Source organism: Cricetulus griseus, chromosome 5, assembly GCF_003668045.3.
Source record: "Cricetulus griseus strain 17A/GY chromosome 5, alternate assembly CriGri-PICRH-1.0, whole genome shotgun sequence".
In the NCBI taxonomy this organism is placed as follows: Eukaryota; Metazoa; Chordata; class Mammalia; order Rodentia; family Cricetidae; genus Cricetulus; species Cricetulus griseus.
This window is the reverse complement of record NC_048598.1, coordinates 155,336,399-155,350,857: the sequence shown is the minus strand read 5'-3', so window position 1 is coordinate 155,350,857 and position 14,459 is coordinate 155,336,399.

Here is a 14,459-nt window from a genome sequence, read left to right as displayed (position 1 = left end):
CGGTGGATACTTATAAATTACATGAAACTAGGTCTGCATAATCCATTCTGCTTTATAACATAAATATTATATATTAACTTACCTTATCATTGGACTTCTGAGAGTTGATGATCTGGATCAGTATTGAACAGGTTAAAAATTTGACACATTATAATTCAGATATCACCATGATTGTTGATAAATTTTGTAAAACATTCATATATTAAAACCAAATGACATTCATAGGTTTGGCCTTAATTGTCAGGTATTCAGCACAAATATTGTCAGGAGTACAGGTAAAATATAAAGACTCACTTCAAATGAATTAAAATTAGCATTTTTTTGCCTTTTAAAAAGAGAAGGCAAATTGTTATCAAAGAATATAATATTCTGGATTTTACAGAGGGGCTGCATATCTTGTTTTTAAGTTTTCAAGGTCAACCAAAATAAAATTATTTTACTAAAAAAGCAGCCAAAAGAAATGTGTCCATAGCTTTTATTATTTTCTTCCTTATCCTGTTAGCAATAGAGCTCAAATGAGTTTATCTCCTTAGAAATAAAATTGATGAATAAAGAGAATTATTCTTTGTTCTAAAGTTTGAGGTGATAAAAATAAAACAAGGTAACAAACACCCCTTTCATTTCATTGCTTCAGCCTGAATGTCTGGGGAGGGTAAGGGGGGAGGGAGAGCTAAGTGTCAGCAATCATGGGGCAATTTGAGGTTCAGAAGACATGGGGGCAGGACAAGTTGCAGGAGTCATGCAGAAGCGTGAGGCACAAGGTCATGATGGAAAAGTATGATGCAAGGGCCCTGGGGGCAGGAAAAAGTTCAGAAATAATGGGAAAAAGACGAGGCTCAGGGTTCTGGGTCATGGGTAATGGGAGAGATGCATGGTTACAGAAGGCTGCAAGAGTTCTTGGAGAAGGGCAAGACTCAGGTTGTGGAACTTTATTCATTTGGACACTTTCTATTGGACTTTTTACTTATTTTGACACTTTGTATTTCTTTAGTAAGAAAAGTAACTGCCTCCATTAAAACATTCATATCTGCTAACATTATTTCTTTGATGTTTAAAAAAACCTGTAAGTCAAGACATACTAAAAAAGAAAACTTTCCCAGTTCAATTTTGTTGTTGCTGTTTGGTTCAGACCTTTCTAGTACCAGCTGAAACGAATAGCTGATTTATAATCTATAAATATATAATTTATAGCTGAATTGTGAAAGTACAAAATTTATTTTTATTGTTTAATGCATAAAACTGTGACGTGTATTTTAAAGTTTCATTTTCTTAAAGATAAGTGCTTGCTTCTTATGAAAAAATCAAATGGGGATTCTTATGAAAAAATCAAATGGGGATTCTAGTTGGGTATATTCTGAATATTGTATAGATAAATGCTGATGGCAGTGCATATTGCCATCTTCATCTCTGCTGGCTTCCTGCAAAAGCATTTTCAGCTGCTGTTTCTTTCAGTAGGCCTGGCTCAAGTTTCATATTCTACACATGCATATAATTTTCTCTAATGAGTGTTTACAACATTTTTCAGACAGTGGAGTTAAAGAAAATTGACAACACGAAAAATAAAAACGAGTAAATTTCCACATACATTAGTATGCTATGGCTTTTCTCTTTTACTGGATATGATAGTGTTTTCCTGTGTTGCATGATAATACTTTTAATAGGTATCTTTAAGATAATTCAGAAATAAAATAAAAAGTTTCTTAACAAGCTATAAAATAGAGATCTTTGTTATGAGATAATAACTGAAACCTTAGATATTTAAAAATATATTTCTGATGAATGGACAAAACTACTTCTAAACTTCTTACTGAGTTCTAAGTCATGCACAAGACATTCTTTCAAGAGCCACCTAAGACAGGCACAGTCGCCTGTCCTGCTGCAGAAGCACAGGTTTCTTTTTATTAATTTAAGAGAGGGGAAGTGTTGGGAGCCCAAGACTATTCCATTAGAAAATTTCGTGGTCCAGACCTCCAGAGCTCCAGTCTGCATTGTATTGCAGATGCTAGTTGATTTGCTGTTGAATGGCCTCAGTGTTGAATGTGTCCTGGTTTTGCATATCTACAGAACTAAGCATTTGAATAGGCCTTTACCATGGCAGAGGAGTGAGGACAGATGGTTAGCAGGTATCTGTGAAGAGGTCTACAGGAATAGAGAATGTGGAGAGAGATCTGCTGATAGGACCAAGGGAGATGGGAGAGAAATGGCCTGGGGTCAGGGAAGAATGGTTAGAGTGCAACCAGGAAGATCTTGAATAAAGGAGAGACTCCAGTTTTGCAGCATGGAACTGAGAGCTCTCTAAAGATGAAAAAAAAATAACATCCCATCACTTCCTCCCCCTTAAACTTGAAGTGTGTGTAGAAAACATGTGTATATACATAACTCACATAGACATCCAATCTCTAGAGTTAGGGCTTAAAAACATCCAATTAATACTTGCGTGTTCCTCAGTGAGGTCTTTGATTATTGACCAATTCTGTAGTAGAAGCAATCTTTCCTCAACCTCTGCTCTAGGTCACTAACAGTCATTCAGCTTTCCTATAGAAGACTGACTGAATTACTCACTTTAAATTGGAAATGCTAATGCGTTTTAGAACAATATTTTCAGTAATGGCAACACTTAGTCACTACATCAAAATCTACACTATTAAAATGATTTCAAAGTGCTGATGTAAATATCTTTGTTGAAAAGTGTTCATTTCCTTGTCCTCTCTCTTTATTAAATGATAGTCTTTCAAAATTGATTTAAAGGATGACCACTGCTTATTACACAGGAGAAGGAGCAATAAGCATCCCTAAGATGGTTTTCACAGTTCTGTCTGAGGATGATTCATTGCCTTCATTTTTTTTTCTATTAACTGCATCTTCATTTACTTTTTATTTATTCATAGTCCTAACCACTTGAAAAATAGTGAGTTTTGAACATTAATCACTATATTCAACTTAATGCTTGCACTGCAATAGAAGGAACATTTTCTGAGTTTATTATTGCTAATATTTCAATTTAATGAGAATGAAAAATATTAAAATTCTGCTGCTTCTAAGTATCTATAGTTAATATCTTAGATTGGATTAGATATCCGTCTGTCTTATGCACATTTTTTAATGGTTGATATGTTTCCTTTCTAGTTGGTCATATAAAATTTTTGGTACACTCCATGTACATGAAAACTTACTTTCTTTAACATTGATGTAGTGTTTAATGAGACAGTCAGACCTAGAGAGAAAATGAAGTTGGGCTCTTCAGTTTGCATTTTGTATGCCTTTTAAAAAATTAATCATGTACAATTTTCTAGTTAGATTTTATGAAACTAGGAATACCTTAGGTCCCAAATGACATTAAACTAATTTAAGCAGGGGGAAGTTCTTATCCATGGTTTATTATTTTTCTTTATTAAGCCATATGCCTGATGATGACTGTTTCTTAGTCACACGTGCATAGAAGCTAAGATTGAGAGACAGTTTTAGCAGAGATAGTGATTGAATGAATTAGGTAGAAGGATGTGTATTTTTAAGACTTCATCACTGAAATCCCTGGTATTGGAGGACTCAGTCTCATTTAATAGAAAGGGTCAACTTTTCTTACAGAATTTTTGTTCTTTTCCTGAAGAAACTCTCATGCCAACTTCTCTCATAAGAATTTGAACTGTCCCAAAGCTATATTTGAATGATCTCCAACACAATGTGATATGCTAAAATCCCCCCAGTAAATGGACAGTGTTGTCTGCCTTGCACTTTGTCTAATTTGGAATTTGGACAAGTAGCCATTATTGTTTAAGAAGAGAGTATTAAATTTGAACTGGATGCTTCCATTTTCAGGGATTTGTTGTGATGAGAAAACGATACTGTGTGCAAAAAATTAAAAAAACTTCAAGGTGCAATTATCATAAAAGTTCAGGCACCTGCTTAGGTTTTTAACTTCAGTTATGTGAGCAGTAAATATGTTTCCTGGCTTGTAGTAACATTAAAATTATTTCAGAAAATGCACCCCATAGACAGCCATGATGTCCTCTCTAATATTTTTTATTGTGCAAATTTACCTTGGATAATTTACAGCCTTCTAATGGCCCAAAATCATATATTCTGCACTAATAAGTTTGCTACAGCCCAAAACATTATCAAGACTATCAAGAATTTTCAGTGTAGATGCTACTACAAAAATTCAAATCCATTGTTTTTACTTTCAATATGCTTTGTGTCTTAGAAATTCTAAATACAATTGTGAAGTTTCACATTTCATTACACAATAACTTTACCAATATGCTTATAGAGAACTTATGTTGCATATAAACATTAAGTATTTTAACATGCTGAGGTTTTGCTAAGTGCAATGTAGGACAATTGTCAGTGAATATCTAGCACTACATTGTTTCTTACTTCTGAAGCAGGCTCTATGCCTCTTTGATAGGTTTCAGGGAAACTGAAATGGAAGAGTGGCTAGTTATTGAGCAGCTGTTGGTTCACTGAGCTCACTTCCCCAAATAAATCACCAGATGTTCACTTAATTTCAGCAGGTCTTTCACCTAATTTCAAGTCTATGTTATTAATCTGTATCATTCATATCTCCCATCTATTCACTGGAGGAAATGGATACAGGAGAATGTACTTTGGTTCTTTGTGAGTGTTTAAGATGTTCTTCTCACAGCTATAATTAAAGTATTCATTTCATTGGTAAAAATAAGATCGGTTATGTCTTTACCATTTTTTATTTGATTTATGGTTGCCATTAATATTTTAATTGAAATGAGTTTTTAAATAAATTATTTAAGAAATTTAACAAAGCTTTATTGTAATAACTTATGGGCTTACTACTAAGTACCCATTTTGTGTTTATATTATTTAAAGGTATTTGTCTATGGAGACATTTTATATTCCAAAACTTGAGGCTTTATCAGGATCTGGTATGCTCACATATTTATAGGATTTGTTCACAAACTTTATTAGAAACTATTAAACACAGTGCATAAACATATTTTCCTTTTTAGAGGCATTTAATATTTACTTCAGCTTGTTGTCATTTAGCCTAAATAATGGTACTGAAATGTAGGCTTACTGAAAGTCAGAGTCTTACTCAGTACTTCCACAATGTTACACAAATGCTGCTGCCCCAGCATGTGTAAGTCTGTCAGGAAGAAAGACCTTGCAATGGCCTGCTTTCAACCCATCTGACTGGCTGAATGGGGTAAGAATCTTGTGGCTGGTGGTCTTTGGTTAAATTCTGATAATAAACATAACATCTTAACCAAAGTCAGACATTTTATTTTATTTTTTTTAAAGTATGAAAACTACTACCTGACACTCATTACACTCAGGTCATAGAAATCACACCTGTAATTATTTTTTCACTCTTACCATCTGTTTGTTTAGATAGCATTTCCTGTTAGACATGGAAATGTGAGGAGTACTTACTTGTATTTGAGGAGGAAGAGGATGAGTGGCAATGTGACCAGACTGTATGTGTATGACAACATGTGTGGAATTGTCTAAAGAATACTTTTAGTAGAAAAGATACAGAATTAACTTCATCTTGGGTTGGAGATAAGTATTTAGAAATATCTACTTATTGAATATGACAGCCAAGATTCTGCCCTATGGTAGATTAAGCACTAAGAAAAAATCTAGTAAAAATTAAATGACTTATATATTGTTAGTTAATGAAGGTAATTTTATTTTTCCTGCTAAACATTTATTGCCATTGTGTTAGAGCAAAGACTAGTTCTGTGAAGTGACAGGATTAATACTAACATTTTTACTCTCACTTCAAAGCATAAGGGCAATGGTATTTGCAAGGATTATTTTCCTTGGATATAGTTTTTCTTTTCTTGGAGAATTACAAAAACAAAGATGGAATATATTTATTGTCAGTAGACATGCTAAGGCAATTTCTGCAATCAAAAGCATAATTTGATGAAATAAACCTTAAGAGCAAACCTAATAAGCAAAGGGGTCAAGACCAGGCTGGTGAAACCCACAGAAACAGCTGACCTGAACAAGGGGGAGATCATGGATCCCAGACTGAGAGCTAGGAAACCAGCATAGAACTGATCTAGACCCCCCTGAAAGTGGGTGTCAGTGAGGAGGCCTTGGCAATCTATGGAGCCTCTGGTAGTAGAACAGTATTTATCACTAGTGCATAAATGGACTTTGGGAACCCATTCCACATAGAGGAATACTCTCTCAGCCTAGATACATGGGGGAGGGCCTAAGTCCTGCTCCAAATGATATGACAGACTTTGAAGATTCCCCCATGGAAGGCCTCACCCTCCTAAGAGAGCAGAAAGGGGATGGGTTAGGGGATTAGTGGGGGGCAGGAAAGGAGGGGAGGGAGAGGGAACTGGGATTGACATGTAAAACAAGCATGTTTCTAATTTAAATAACAAAAACAGAAAAATAAAAGAGATAGTCCCCTTAATATGCATTTTTGAATTTAAAACAAATCATGGGAAACATATTATTAAAAATGCCTTTAAAACAACCAAGGCTCTTCTGAAGAATGGATAGAGAAAATGTGGTACGTATACACATTGGAACATTACTCAGCAGGGGTGGGGGAAGCGATCTTGAAATTTTGGATGGCACTAGAAGAAACTATCCTGAGTGAGGCAACCAAGTCATAAAAAGACAAACACAGTATGTACCTACTCATATATGGATTTTAGACATGGAGCAGGAGATGGCCAGCCTACAATCCACACTGCCAGAGAGGTGGGGAAACTGGGAATACCCTAAGAGAGACATGCATGGTACCCCAGAAAAGGAGAAGGGGACACGAACTCCTGAGTGGATTGGGAGCATGTGGGGGGAGATTGGGAGCTGGGATAAAGAGAGGGGGAGAAGAGGAGGGGAGAGGAGGAAATGGGGGAGCAGGAAGAATAGAGGAGAGCAGAATGAGAGATATCATAATAGAGGGAGCCATTATAGATTTGAGGAGAGATCTGGCACTGGGGAGATTTCCAGAGACCTATAAGGATGATACCGACTGGCAATCTAAGCAATAGTGGAGAAGCCTCCCTTAAATGCCCTCCCTCGATAATGAGATTGCTTACTACCTTATATGCTATCCTAGAACCTTCATCCAGTGGCTGATGGAAGCAAAGACAACCACAGCTAAACACTGAACTGAATTCCTGGAAACCAGTTGCAAAGAGGAAAGAGTCATGAGCAAAAGGGTCAAGACCAGGCTGGTGAAACCCACAGAAACAGCTGACCTGTACAAGGGGAGCTCATGGACTCCAGACTGATGGCTAGGAGGCCAGCATGTGATTTATCCAGACCCCCTGAACATGGGTGTCAGTGAGGAGGCCTCAGCAATCTATGAGGCCTCTGGTAGTAGATCAGTATTTATCCCTGGCATATGAATGGACTTTGGGAGCTCATTCCACATGGAGGGATACTCTCTCATCCTGGACACATGGGGGAGGGCCTAGGCCCTGCCCTGGATGATATGACAAACTTTGGGGATCCCCCATGATGGATCTCACCCTCCCTGGGGAGCAGAGGGGGAATGGGACAGGTCGTTAGTGGGGGGCAGGGGAGGATGGGAGGGAGAAGGAGCTGGGATTGACATGTGAAGCAAGCAGGCTTGTTTCTAATTTAAATTTAAAAAATGGTAAAAAAAAAAAAAAAGCAATCAAGGCACTTCTATGATTTAAGGTTTATAATTGCTCTACAAAAGTAATAAAATGTTAAATGGGATGATTACATTGGATCTGGTAGTTAATTAGACACAATTATTTTGATAATCAAATAACGTGAAAGGGTGAACTTGATCACTTGAGCATGCAGATGATTTGTGTCTTTTATTTTTCTGCCTCCTTGAAAATGTAAACAGTGTAACACACAAACACACACACACAAAAACAAATAAAAAATTCCTTTAGATTTTACATGTTTCAAAATGGTCTCTTACAAAACATCCTGTTTTCGAGGGTATAATGGTGAAGCAATGTGACCCCAGAAAAAAGGTAGAGAGGGACATGACACTAGGCTGAAGGGCAGTCTGGGTAATTTACCATATTGTGTCAAATCAAAAAACAAAGAAATTCCTGGCTGTGTCTCAGGGTCAGGGCCTAGCACAAGGGAGGTCCTGGACTTAATCCCTATAACAGGTTTTAAAAATAATGGTTTAATAAAATTTTCACAACATATTGCCCTTAAGAATTTAACAAGTTAAATAAATACCTGGACGGTTCTCAAGAAACTGTAAAATTTAGAGACACTATAGAACTGTCAAGAAACAATGTGCCTTTTAGTAGCTTACATTGTATAAGCCGCACAGTGAGGTCCTTTAGTTTTCTAAATATATTGTCTTCAATAAATTTAAAATTGATAAGGATTCATTTTGTTTTGGCATGAAAAATGTACTTCCTAAGTAAATTTTAAACATTTTGCGAACACATACTTTTATTTTACTTTGAAAGATAAACTTCCAACATTTAATTCCTCTTCAGCATGTGCATTCATTGGAGTTAAGACCATGTATATTTTAGAAATTAAATCTCAAAGTGCTTCAAATGGCAAAACTTTTATGAGGAAAAGAAAAACACCTAAGTACTGCATTGAAATCTGGTAAATAATGCATCTTGTGTGCCCTGCAAAGAAATATAATGCCCTTCTCTGGTATTCTACAGTTAATACACCGAAGAGATCTTGAGGCACATTTACTGCTGGCAATTCCATGTATCTATTATGCCATTCCAATTGTTGAGATATGTTTACTTCCCCGAAATTCTTCAGGTCTTATAAGAGTATCCCTTCTTTACTTTGAAAGCTACACCTCCAAGTCAACCAGCACTATAAAAACCTGGCATGACAAATGCCATGTTTGCTAGTGCAATGTGATTTACAGGATAGTTGTAATTCTGAAAATTTCAGGCTATTTCCATCTTTTGGAAAACAAAACCACTGATCTTGCACTAAAGTTGCTTACTGTCTCAGAAACATTCCAATGCTGTTTTTATCACTTTAGTTTGTGAACCAAAAATCTTTATACCGTCAGTAGAGGAAGACTTTCAATTTATTAAATTTATCTTAGTGGCTTCAGACTCAGCAATTGTATAGCATCTCATTTTCTGCAAAATAGGGATGCAATCAATGCTGGCACCTTATAGTATTGTGTGAATTAATATGAAAGTGCTTTCAGCATGTAGCAGAATATAATAGTTATTTTAATCTCCTCACATGTTGCAGAAAATATGTCCTAATAATACTTCAGAGAAAATTTCTTATCTACTTATGTATTAAGAAACATTCTTGCAAAAAATTTAATTTTAGAAGTTCATCTTTTTAAAAATGTTCAGAGCTAATGGCAATAAAGCTTATGCTAATGAGAAAAAATGTCATAATGAATATTATAATTATAGCATTGTAACTGTAACTTTGCTTTTCCCAAACATTTGAAGTGATATAAAAAGAGGTGTGATAAGCTTAATTATATTGGTTTTAACTGTTTTACTACAGACAAGTGATGACATTCTCATTGCTCATAAACCTGCCTCCCCACCCACAAATCCTCCAAAACATTTACTTCCTTCAAAACTTGAAAATAAACTGATGATATAATTTCAGTTGAGCATTAAGACACACTGTTCTGAGAACAGTGGCATTGTATTTGTATTTCTATTTAGTATCAATTCTGTGCCCTCAGTGTACTCTGCTTAAAATGAAAAATTAGTGAAAATATCTCCCTGATTTCTTCATATCAGGATTAAGTGGTACAGGTATGAATGAAAGATAAAGAAAATTACAACAACAAAGAAAATCCAAGTGTTAGTCTGTACTTGGTGCAACGAAAACACCAGAACAAAAGCATCTGAGGTGACACTCTCCTCCCACACTATTTAGTGTATATCCTTGGGCATCACTGCAAGAAACTCTTCAGCAACAGCATGGAAAACAATACCCACACCATGGCAGATTCAACATGCAAGGAATAATGGTGTGTTAACATGAATGTTTAAGCAATGTCATAGCCTCAGAGTGGGCTAAGTTGAGGTGTCCTTGGTGGCTGTGGCCCAAGCCAGGGTTATGATGTCACTCTTTGAAAGATTGATTTCCTGTGTCTTGTCTTTTTATCACCTTCCTTTTTTTTTTTTTTGGTCCAAGCTGGTGAAATCTAACATTTTTTTTTTCAAAACAAAGTTCATATGAAATCAAATGGTAAACAGATTCAAATGTTCACATATTTTATTTTTGCAAATTTATGATGACTGGATACATCAATACATAAAATTTGCTCTAAAAACTTCTAGAGAAAATTAATCATTGGTCCACAAACTCAACAAATATCTTAAGCATATAAAGAAAAGTTATTTAAAAAATCAAAGGCTTATAAACAAAATAAAACAAACTTAAGAAGCCAACTAAGAAAAAATAAATATAATCTTTTAAAGCAATGATATTGGTCTTAACATAAGTACTAAATGATACACATCACATCTTAAAATCCAAATAAAATATATTTCAAATGCTCGTGGGATGAGAGAGTGTTCATGCTCAGCAGCACTGTGCAAGCATCTTCTTATGGCTTTGAATGGATAGCAAACTGGTCAGCTATTGATGACATTTCTATGTGGCCACCTATCTTCTAGAAGATAGAAAATCAGTTTTATGATGTTGAAGACAAAAAAATCCATTGACATTCTCTTGAATAGATTCTGTATGTCACACATACACAGTGATATTTTCTGAAATAGTAAAATCAAATAGAGCAATTTTAACCCCTATATTTTTCACTCTAGTCTTAAAAGCATTAAGAATATATAGCATTTGTCATTTAAAAATCACTTTTTATACCACTACTCTGGGGGCAAATAGCTACGGAAATTGCCTTTATTTTAATCTAACCATGTGTAAACATCTGTCACAAAGAGAAAGCTAAAATGAACCCATTTTTTAAAAAAAAGGAAGGGAGAAAATCCAAATCCCAAACCAAACCAACTGTCCAACCAAAAAAAAGAAACTGTCATGTATCTTGATACTATAAAATTGTTAAATGTTAAAGATCATGAAGGGTTGTGTCTATGAAGTGGTGAAGAGCAAATGACTGAGTGTCATAAATGGTTTATATATCATAAAATGCACTGTGGAGAATTTTCTTAACAGTATTTCCCTCAATGTATTTAGAAAACAAGATGGGGCTTTTATGAAGAGATTTGGGTTATGCCAGTATGTGTTCAAATTATAATTCAATTCTTGAGCAGGCTTCAAACTCGAAAAGTCATGCTTTGTTTAACAGTGTTAACCTGGATTGATCTCCAAGGCTGTGGTCTTTCTTTAGTTAGAATCATTTCCAAAGTTTACTTCTGAAAGGGACAATGTGAAATGCCACAATCACCAAGTCTATCTATGATGATTTGATTATATTAGATTACTTCAATTAAGTACATTTTCTACTATAGATCTATTCCATCTTAACATTTAGGAAAAAACCAAGTATGATAAAAGTCTGAAACTTTTGGGAGGTCATCATTTTGAATTTGGTTTAGACTATCTTAAAAAGGAAATTGATACAAGTACCAATTAGTTAAAATGCAGTACTTTTGGTATAGATAAAAAACTACAAAGCTGGATGAACCATTGGAAATGCTTTACATTTCATTGTCCAGATGTTCCCAAATAGTTTACAAATTGAAAATAAATTGGCCATTCCAAAGAATTCATTGTACTTTGAATACTATACATAGTTCTGCGGGACTGGGATGTTCAGTTTGAGTCTTCCACCAACAGTATTTTGTTCCACCAAAAAGACAAAATGAAACAAAAAGCAAAAACAGAAGACTGGACACATCAGTGATTTTCATGTATATTTATCTTCAAGCATTTTCAAAGTGGAGATGCTATATTAACAACAGAAAGATGACTGTATGTTACCCTAAAACATCTTCAATATTCATTATTTCCGGGGAATACATGTCAGTGGGGGCAATACTTCAAATCATGTGTAAGTCACACTCAAGAAGACTGAGCCTCTACAGTTGAGAAGCCGCATTACTTCCTTGCTGTGTGAGGAAGCGCACTGCCAGCATCAGGGTTTGGTTATCAAACATTCAGATGTGATTTCACTTACTTGTTGGTCTTTTACTTGATACTGAGTTAACGCAGATTCACACTGGTCCTCTATTGATTTCAGCAGTAGATTAGCTGGTATAATGTGGGGTAGTACTGTCTTCTATGCAAATTCTTCAATGATATCATAGAGGTAAACACAGCCAGGTGCTAAATGCCTGGCCTTTTCAAATAAATGCAGATCTACCTTCATTTTCACAATAAGCCTGTATTTCCACAGGACAACGTTTTCACACAATGTAAGGCAAAACAGGTATTAAATTGCTTAACAGAACTCATGTTTAAATAATTAAAACTAATTTGTGTTTAAAGCTATTTGCAGATTTATTAGAGAAACAAATACAAATATGCATTTCTACAGAACTGTTTTTTTTTTTTCCAAAATGAGCTTAAAACTTGTTCCACAGTTTTCACTTGTTTATATATCTAATGGCAACCCAAGTATTGGCCTCTGCACCACTTTTAATGAGACAATTGCCCTTCCATCGCAATTATAAAAAACTATTTAAAAAAAAATCCAGCACATACACGTTAAATATTTTCCTTAAAAAAATAATCTAATCAAAATATTGAATACTTTAGATTTAAACAATATTTTATTTACAAATCTGATTTGATGTACTTTATTAATTATACAAGGTAATGCTTCAATTTTTCAAGAACAGTTGTTTTTTTGTTTTTATAGACCAGTGGAATGACATCCTATCTAGTAATATGTTCTATGCTTCATTTTTTTCAAAATTAATACAAGTTTCTGATACTTTCTTTTTTTGTAAAGATGTTATTTAATTGGGGCACATATCTGATGAAACAAAAAATAACATGCATAATTCCAAAACAATTTTAAAGTAATGATACTTACCCTTTATGTAAAAAGACATCTATGGACAACAGTGCACAACAATATTATGTACTCATGTTTATGAGAAACCAAGCAGGAGGCAAAATGAGTTCATTCTGTTTTTCTAATCATAAGCAATTTCATATGGCTGTTTGCATCATTTAAATAAAGTGTACATATTAAATTTCTAAGATTGCATTGCACTCAAAATTATTATGTATAGCCATGCTTGCCCTGTATTTGATGATCAATGAATTTCTTCTACTAACAGAGTAACTGGTCTCAAATTGGGTATGTGATGTAGAGTGTTAAATTATATCTTCATCTCCTTTCAACTGCTGCCTTGGGAAGCAAGAATTCCCTTCTTGGAGGAGAATTACAGTAAACAAAATTTGCTTAAGGACTCAGTGAGGAATCATTATATGAATCAAGAATGTACCATAAGAATGGATTAAAAGGAATGTCATTACCAGTACCTCTGTTGAAGTCTATTACCACCATTAAAATTTCTAAGAAAAGATAGGGCCTGTAACATGGGGATTCCATTCATTGTCAAATTACTAAAATCTACCAATTTAATGCTTTCATACTGTTTATTTTTCCAATAAAAAAATAAATCTCATACATTAGAAGTGGTACACAAAAAACTGGGATAAAATTTATCAGATTCTTGATAGCACCATTTACACATTCTTAAAGTAAACATTAATATGCACTTTCTTAGAAAGCGATATAAATATATAATACAGGACTTGCTAACCTCTGTTAACCATCTGAATGCTATGGAATAATCTATCTCTACTGTGCAGGTAGGTTTGTGCATGGTGGTGTGGCAATATAATTTTAAAAGTTTGTTACAGATGTGATGGGAAGCTGGAAGGAGTCGAATAAGCAGAAAACATAGCTGAGATCTACTGTAAGCAATGAGTCGAAATGAGCCGTTACAGGTTAGAACTTATCATTGTTTCTGATCGTTCAATGAGAAATGACTTCCACAGAAATAGATACATTTACTATTTTGGAAGTGGACTGGGTGAGGTGAAGTAGGATAGAAAGTCCTACAGGTAATAGCAATAACTGGAAGTGCAGACGAAATTGGTCTTCAGTGCAAAGAGGAAGGCAGCCATTAAAAAGTCTAGGTGCAATGTGGTGCTGAAAGAAAAGCTCCCAGTGAAAACAGAAAAGAACGAGAAACAAACCAAACCAAAAACAAACAAAACCAAAAGAAAAGAAAACTGCAATGCAGCTTCAAGCAGTAATTTTGTGGTGCTGAAAGGACAGCTCCCAGTGTTGAGGAAAAGATCTTGGATCTAGAATGAGGTGTCCAATCTGTATGATAAACAGCACACTGTGTCTCAGAGCGCCCATTCAATCTCAGTAAGTAAATGAAATATTGATTGAAAGTGACCCTGAAACAGAATGCATTAAAAAGACACAGAAAGCTGCAGAACTGAGGTAATTCGTATTCAGCGTGTTCACCAGCCTCCTTATAGCGAAACAAGACTATAAATAGTTGCATTTCATAAGATGTTTGCCTTGTGTCACCAGTTTTCTC